Source organism: Capsicum annuum, chromosome 10, assembly GCF_002878395.1.
Source record: "Capsicum annuum cultivar UCD-10X-F1 chromosome 10, UCD10Xv1.1, whole genome shotgun sequence".
Classification (NCBI taxonomy): domain Eukaryota; kingdom Viridiplantae; phylum Streptophyta; class Magnoliopsida; order Solanales; family Solanaceae; genus Capsicum; species Capsicum annuum.
The window spans coordinates 176,054,399-176,062,958 of NC_061120.1; the positions used below are offsets into that span (position 1 = coordinate 176,054,399).

Here is an 8,560-nt window from a genome sequence, read left to right on the forward strand (position 1 = left end):
CGCATACTCTAGAATGTATTTCAACCATGATTTCCAAAGCTTACTTTATATCTACACACCTCAAGAGTCCCAAATCAGGGGTTTTCTTGTACAAGACTCCCCCACTTAAGAAAAATCCACTAGCCAAACGCCTAATAGTCCTCTTTTGATCACTGGTGGCATATGTTGGTTATTCTCTCGCCTGAATGTATCGCATGATATCAAAGAATCAAGGTTCGCCATCGAGTTCTTCATCAACTGTATTACAATAGGCATGTTGATCACGACTCTATATATACACTGGATCAATGTAGGCCTTATCAGGATATTGAGGCATTGAAGACAAAGTGGCTAAAGCATCAACAATCTCATTATGAATTCTTGGAATATTCTTAAACCTTATTTACACAAACCATTGACATAGATCTTGCAAGAATTGTCGATACGGTATGATCTTTGAATCCTATGTCTCCCAATCGCCTTGAATCTGATTGATAAGCAAGTCTGAGTCCCCCAACACTAATAATTCCTAAACACCCATGTCAATAGCTAGCCTCAGCCCTAGAATGAAAGATTCATACTCTACCATGTTATTGGTACAATAAAATCGAAGTTGTGCTATTACCAGGAAATGTTGCCTTGATTTAGAGAGAAGAACTGCACCTATTCTGACTTTTTTAATGTTCACGGCTCCATTGAAGAACAACTTCCAATCTGGATCAGCATGTATGATGACTTCATCGATACACACCACCTCTTCATCAAGAAAATATGTGTTTAATGGTTCATACTCCTCTTCAATAGGGTTTTCAGCAAAGTGGTCTGCTAAAGCTTAGGCTTTCATGCGGTTTGAGTCACATATACAATGTCGAACTCAGTAAGAAATATTTGCTACTTCGCCAGTCGACCTGTTGGCATAGGATTTTGAAAGATATACTTCAAAGAATCCATGCAAGAGATGAGATAGGTGGTGTATGATGAAAGATAATGCTTCAACTTCTGCGCTACCCAAGTTAGGGAACAACACATCCTTTCAAGAAGGGTGTACTTGGCTTCATACATTGTGAACTTCTTGCTAAGATAATAAATAGCCTGCTCTTTTTTGACTGCGAAATCATGTTGACCCAATACACAATCAAAAGAATTATCCATAGCCGATAATTACAAAATCAAAGGTCTACCAGGCTTGGGTGGTACCAATACCAATGGATTTGACAAATATCTTTTGATTTTATCGAACGTTTCCTGACATTTCTCAGTCCACTCAACTACAATACTTTTCTTTAATAACTTGAAAATGGGCTCACAAGTGGTTGTAAGTTGAGAAATGAACCTACTGATGTAGTTCAATCTACCAAGAAAACTCATCACCTCTGTTCTATTCTTAAATGGTGGCAAATCCTAAATGGCTTTGATCTTTGAAGGATCCAATTCAATACCCCGACGACTGACTACGAACCCCATCTACTTTCTAGACGAAACTCCAAATACATATTTTGCTGGATTGAGCTTGATATTATATTTGTGAAGCTTTCAAATAACTTTCTCAAATCTTTAACATAGTCAGGATGATTCTTTGATTTAATAATCACATCATCTATATAGACTTTAATCTCTTTATGCATCATATAATAAAACATAGTGATCATTGCTCTCATGTATGTTGCGCCAACATTCTTCAAACCGAACGACATTACTCGATAACAATAATTCCCTCATGGTGTGATAAAAGACATATTTTCCATGTCATCATCATCCATAATAATCTAGTGGTATCTAACATAGCAATCCACAAAAGATGCCACCTCATGTTTAGCACAATTATCAAGCAAAATGTGGATATTGGGCACTGGAAAATCATCCTTCGGACTTGCTTTATTCAAATCCTAATAATGAACACATACTCAAATCTTGCCATCTTTCTTTGGGACAAGAACAATCTTGAACAACCAAGTAGGATAACGAGCCACTCGAATGACTTTGGCTTCAAGTTGTTTCATGATTTCCTATTTAATTTTCACACTTACATCATTTTTTAACTATATCAACTTTTTTTTGACACAAGGGAATGCGAGATCAGTTGGTAATTTATGAGCCACTAATTCAGTCTTTAAACCAGACATACCATTATAAAACCATGCAAAAACTTCTTTATAATTAATTAATACTTGAATCATTCCCTCTTTTAATTGTGGCGAAGCATGTACACTAATTTTAGTTTCCCTAACATCTCCTTGATCTCCAAGATTAATTGGCTCAGTTTAATTTAAATTAAGATTTGGCTTGTCTACAAATTGTTTCAACTCTCTACTTATTTCTTCTAATGCCTCTTCTTCATCATATTCCACCTCTTGCTTCATTATATCTTGATCAGATTAGATTTTAAGATCAGGCTAAAAATTCTGCATGCATATCATATCACTGGAATCACCATAAAGGGAACTGTATAAAAAAGACAACAAAATATATTAGACGGAAAAACAAAAAGGACATTGCATTTTATTAAAAGGGAAATATAGGAGGGTTTAGACATAATCGACAATAGAACATAAACAAGATAAATTTCGAATTACAACCTGGAAATAACTCGAATAAACAAAAAGAAAAATAAAACAAACTATCAAAACTCCTTCCTGACGGTGAGAGGACTGACTTCCCAATTGTTGAGTTGGACATCAAGGCCAATAAACTACATATTTGTATTACTAGTGCCTTCCCCAACTTCAACCACATCAACTTAGATAAATATGTCTTGGATAAGGTTGATTAACACTGCACCGTCATTATTCATTGATTCTATGATAGGCGGAACGGAGGATCTAACTGCATAGACTTTGATGAAGGACTCGTTGAGTAACGGTAATGGCTTGGTAAATGCCCATGAATATTTCTTCCACTTTTTAGACCTCTTTCTATTCTCAAAAGTAGGTTTGTACCCCAAACCAAAGGTACCAAAGTTTTTATGTAGGTATACTAGATGAGCCCTGCCTTGTAAAAATGTCCCTAAACCTTTTCTCGATTCAAAACCATGCTTTAACATTTCATTCATGACTATAACAGATGTGAAGGGCAATTGTGACCTTGGAATAATATTTCCCTCGAGGATATTCTCAACAGTCACCACCTTAAAAACCTGATAAATTGGTGCCCTATCTGCATTGCCTATCTTAATAGAGGAAATAGAATAATCTTTGTTCACAAATAAGTCCCCTTCGACATGAATAATAATTTCATGTCTGTCACTTTCAAATTTGACCATTTGGTGTAATGTAGATGCAACTGCCCCAATTTTGTGAACCCATGGTCTTCCCAATAAAAAATTGTAAGAGATGTCAATATTCTACACTTGAAAATTTATTGTAAATTCAACTGGTCCTATAGTTAATATTATCTCTATTTCACCAATGTAATCTATTTTCGCTCTATCAAAATCTCTGACACATACATTGTTGGGTTGAATCCTCTCGGTATTGATGTTCAACTTTTTCAAAGTAGACAGAGGAAAAATGTTAACCCCAGAACCTCCATCAATTATGACATGAGTGACATAGAAATTTTCACACTTCACAGTAATGTAAAGGCCCCGATAAAGCCCCGTACCATCTTCATGCAATTCGTCATCGAAAAAGCTAATACGATTTACCTTAAAGATCTTCCCCACAATTTTGTTCAACTGGTTCACCATAATTTCTCTAGGGACATAAGATTCATTCAATACCTTCAATATAACATTACGATGTTCGTCAAAATGCAACAACAAAGAAAGAAGAAAGATTTGAGCTGGAGTCTTCTTCAGCTGATCTATGATTGAATATTCTAGCAATTTTATCTTCTTCAAGAATTCTTCAGCTTGTTCTTCAGTGATAGGATTTTTGAGAGAAGATTGCCCATTCATTATTAGCTTAGACTTCCCTAAACCTTCTAGCACAAAACATATCCCTGAACGAGTCAAGCCCCTTACTTCATCCATGATTTTCTTCCCCTGATAAGTCATGACAATCTATTTATAATTTCAGAGAACCCTTTTTGTATCGACCAACGGGAGTTGGGTAACAGTATTGATGGTAATAGGTGTTGCGAGTACTCCTTTTATAGTCAAATAGGCTTGCTCGGAGCTCCTACTACCGTTAACTTGGGGTTTTCCTGACTTAGACTGCCAATTTTCTCAACTCCTTTTACAATGATCACGAGTTTCCTCGTATTTTCTTGAAATTTATCTTCCACTATTTTCTCTCAGATCAATGACATCACCTTCATCGAATCCGCTGTATTCACCGATTTATCCTCATTAGTTCGTATTCTAACAATAGGCTTGTGGGACACCGTAGAATCTTTACCATTATATATAAACTCCAACATATTTATTTCAGCATTAACTAGCAATGGATTTTGGTTGACGTTTGGAATCTCTGGGGCCTATTTTATAATCTGATTTGTGTCGATCAGATTCTGGATGACTCTCTTTAAATACCAGCATCTTTCTACATTATGCCCCGATATGTCAAAACAATATGCATATTTAGAGAGTAATCAAGATTCCTTAGAGGTGGATTCAGAAGTTTTCCTTGATTTGGGCTCAAGACCTTTAAATTTCTCAGTCTCTGAAATAAACTTATATATGACTCCCCAATAGGTGTGAACTTATTCTTGATTGCTTTCTCTTTCTTAAAATTGGGCCTAGGTCAAAAATTGGATTTAGAAGGGTTTATGTAATTTTGTGAAGCTGAAGGACGATTTTGAGGAATTAGTGCATGCTACTGTGGGTAAGAAGAGGTATGGATATATGGTTGTGCGCTATATATTGGGTATGGGGGTGGTGAAATAGAATATAGTGGGTTTTGTGGAGGGTAGTAATGATGCAGGGAATATATGGAGCTTGGGCTTGAGATTGGGAATAGGGGTGAGGCGGTCTTTTTAGATATACATGTGGTCCAGCTACAACAACCGCTATATCCTCCTTCTTTTTTTCCCTCTAAAAGTTCCAGAACCAATCTGAATTTCTTGGGTAGTGGCCTTTAATGCGGCAAAACTCATGATTCATCCAATCTTGATACCCTCTTCTATCATCTCTCTTATTTTGAGGACTTCGACAAATATCTTACCTATCGTCGGAAGCAAGTGTTGGAAATAGGTATTATTTTGTGCCTGAATAAAGACCTCTACCAATTTACTCTCTTTCATCGGAGGTTTTACCCTAGCGGCCTGTTCACGCCACCTTATCGCATACTCCCTAAAGCTTTTAGTACTCTTCTTCTTCATATTAGTCAGGGATTTCTTATCAGGAATTAGCTCTACATTATATTAAAATTGTTGCAAGAATTCATCGGCTAGGTCATCCCAACTATTCCACTTATCGATGTCCTAATCCATAAATCACTCTGAGGCTAGACTCGAAAGGCAAAATAAGCCATGAGTAATTCTTCTTTACCTCCAGCACCCCTTAATTGGTTACAATAACACCTCAAATATGCCACCGGATCACCGTGTCCATCATACTTTTCAAACTTCGGCATCTTAAAGCAAAGAGGAAGATTAACACCTAGAAACATGCATAGATCTTTATACGAAACACTTTTATAACCCCTAAATCCCTGCAAATTTCTCATGGCCTGTTCTAGGCTCTTTAATTTTTGTGCCATGCCTTCTTGTTCTTCTATTACAACAGGCTTCTCTGTATCAAATGGAAATGCCGGTGGTTGATTGTACCCATACGGTTCATTCATTTTCAAAGTAGGCTCTGGGGTATAATACGGATCATTCAAACCTTCAACACTGGCTCACTAATAGATTGAGAGAGCATAATTGTTAGACGAACAACATAAGTAGGAGATTCAGGCGGTGGAGGAGCCATAAACACAAGTGCCATAGGTGGTGCTAGATGGGCAGATGGCCTCTGTTGAGGGACTGTCAAGGGCGCACTAGACGTGCTAGGAAAGTACTAATATGGCGTGAATCTTGGTGTATATTGGGGCATATCAGTGGAACCAGAAAATTGCACTTGAGACAACGGTGGATAATTGGAAGTGTTGCCGAGATCATTTGGGTATGGAGGAGGAGGCATGCCACTGGCCCATGCTCGGTGTATCTCTTCCAGTTGTTGTCTGAGTCTTAATATCTCCTCATTATGTTCTGAACCCCCTTCCCTAGGATTCTGGTTTGGGCCAATGAGCAAATTTTCTACCTCTTTGTTGGTCATGACAAACTTTGCTTTTGATCTGGTGAAGTAAGGATGACTAGACAGAGTGCTACAAATCAACCACTTTTTATATGAAAGAACATGCTCATCAAGGATAAAACCCATTAGGATTAGGTCACACAACCAAGCATGAAAATCACACTGTATATTTGTCCTAGATTTATGCGCATTTCTACCTACCTTTGAGGGTAATGAGACCATTTTAACATCATCTCGATCTTTCCGTTACACTTACTACTTCTTCCCCTCCCATTACACCTCATTATTTTCTACTTTTCGCCCTCACTTTTCTCTTCTTTGCATCAGTCTTTTTTCCTTTCCCCTCGTTTTTTCTCTCACTATTCTTTCTTTCTCTTTTCTTCTCTCACTATTTTCTTTCTTCTTATCATTTTTTATGGCTTTTGCTTTTTTTTCAAAATAGGAAAATTAAGGAAAAACAAAGAAACAAAACGATTAGATCGAACCTAAAAATAGGTTACCTACTTATTATGTTGTATATGAATCAGTCTTGCGTAGTTCGGGATTATGCACAAAGTTTGATGTTTTTTTATTTTTTATTTTTTTAATAGGAGTTTTTATAAAAGAAATTTTAAAAAAAATTGTAGAAGTTTTGTACATTTTATATAACGAAAATACCAAAAAGATTTTTCTTTCATACTTGTTGGTGTCATTTTTTTTATGTTAAGAGTCACACCCTTTTTACAAAAAAGATAGATTTTATGTTCGAAAAGAATTTTTATTATTAAGTGACAAAAGATAGAACTTATTTCGAAAAGTATTCTTTTTCATTTGAACTCAGAGTCAACACTTGACATAAATTTGATGTGCCAAGTCACCTTTGAAAATTTTTTTTCAAAATGATTTTTGACTCTATAAAACTGATTTGCGAACAGAGATTTTGATTAAGGAATTCTGTTGACCGAAGGAAAGGTGTTAGGTACTCCTCGGTCCCGTGGTTCAACCACGATCTCTTCGTGGAGTATCGATTAGTACGACACTATGAAGTGGATAAACCACATAAATACATAAACACAGAAACAAACAACCACACACTCAAAAGTCAGAAAAATAGTGTTCAGTCCAATTTAATACATACCAAAATAAAAATGCTGAAAAGAAAATCTAAACTATTCTAACTATCCTAAGCTACGCTTTACCCGATGCCTCGGGCCTTGATCGTGAACATTCTGCGCGTACAAGCTACTTCAAAGCATACCTCAGTGAATAAGTACAAATGACCTCGGGGCATTCCTCGGCTAAAGGAATACATTTTTCAATTTCTATCGACAAAATGAAACAATCTCAAGCACAAAAACTCAATCATTCCACAATCGTCCATTTCTATAATTTGCCTACCCAAACTTAGTATTTACCTACCCATTTGATGGCCTAAAACATGATACCATCGAATTTGACAATATTAATGTCCATTTCAAATCAAACAACGATTCAATGAATTAAACTAATCAATATCCATGCTTTATCGATTTTCCATTCAAACCCCCCGCGATTAACCAATTTCAACTTAAAATCAACCAATCAAACCACGATGATTATGAAAACTCAAACACATTCAAACACATCACCGAATTATATCATCAAACACATTAAGATAATAAAAAGAGTGGAGTTGAGAATTTGGACCTCAAAAATTGGTTGCTGATAATAATGAGTTTATGAGAGTCCCGATTTGAAATCCTCGAACGACAATACCTAAACAACAAACAAAATTAACTCGACATTGAGAAATAGCAACCTGGAGAGATTTAAACCCACGGAGAAGACCTTAATATGAACCCCAAATCACGAATATTTACGCAACTTAATCACAAAAACCTTTTGAAATCTAATATCGAAGACAAACTTACGAAGACAGATTAACCATGAAACAGCGATGTCCAAATCTAAGCCAGATATGAACAACGACACAGTTTTTGAGTTAGTTTTAAGCTGGTGACGTCGTTTTCGTCTCGCCGGAGCTTCGGCGAGCTTAGGAGGACCGGTAAACGAGGAAGAAGCTTAGATTCCGATCGACAATTATTTTTTCTGATGAGAAATTGCCAAACCCCCCCCCCCCCAAAATTGACTGAATTTACACCCGTTTTCGTCCAAAAACCTTGGTTCCTCTTTTTTTTTTCCTTTTCTGTGCTCTCTGATCTCAACCTCTACTATATTTATCCCTTTTCTGGTGGGGTGTGCGTGTGTAGTATTTTTTCGATGAGTGTTGATGAAATTTTTGTGCGTATGGCAGTGTGTGTTTTCAGTGAATATCTCCTTTTTCCAACAATGTGCCTATGTGTGTGAATAGAAATCTATGTGAATTGTGTGTGTATGTGAATATATATATACATTGTGTGTGAGTGATGTATGTGAGAGGTCTCTGTA

The 8,560-nt window shown here is 36.5% G+C and overlaps 1 long non-coding RNA gene across 2 annotated transcripts; it reads right to left on the minus strand.

The window, feature by feature from the left end:
• Nucleotides 1-2,134: 2,134 nt before the first annotated feature.
• Nucleotides 2,135-8,560, minus strand: LOC124888149. 2 transcript variants are annotated; one of them, XR_007046197.1, is made up of 3 exons: nt 8,044-8,548; nt 7,820-7,888; nt 2,135-2,421 (listed from the first exon to the last, which is right to left on the minus strand). It is a non-coding gene; the product is annotated as an uncharacterized LOC124888149 (long non-coding RNA). The 2 variants fall into 2 exon arrangements; XR_007046196.1 differs by lacking the exon at nt 2,135-2,421 and having other exon boundaries at nt 7,238-7,888; nt 8,044-8,560.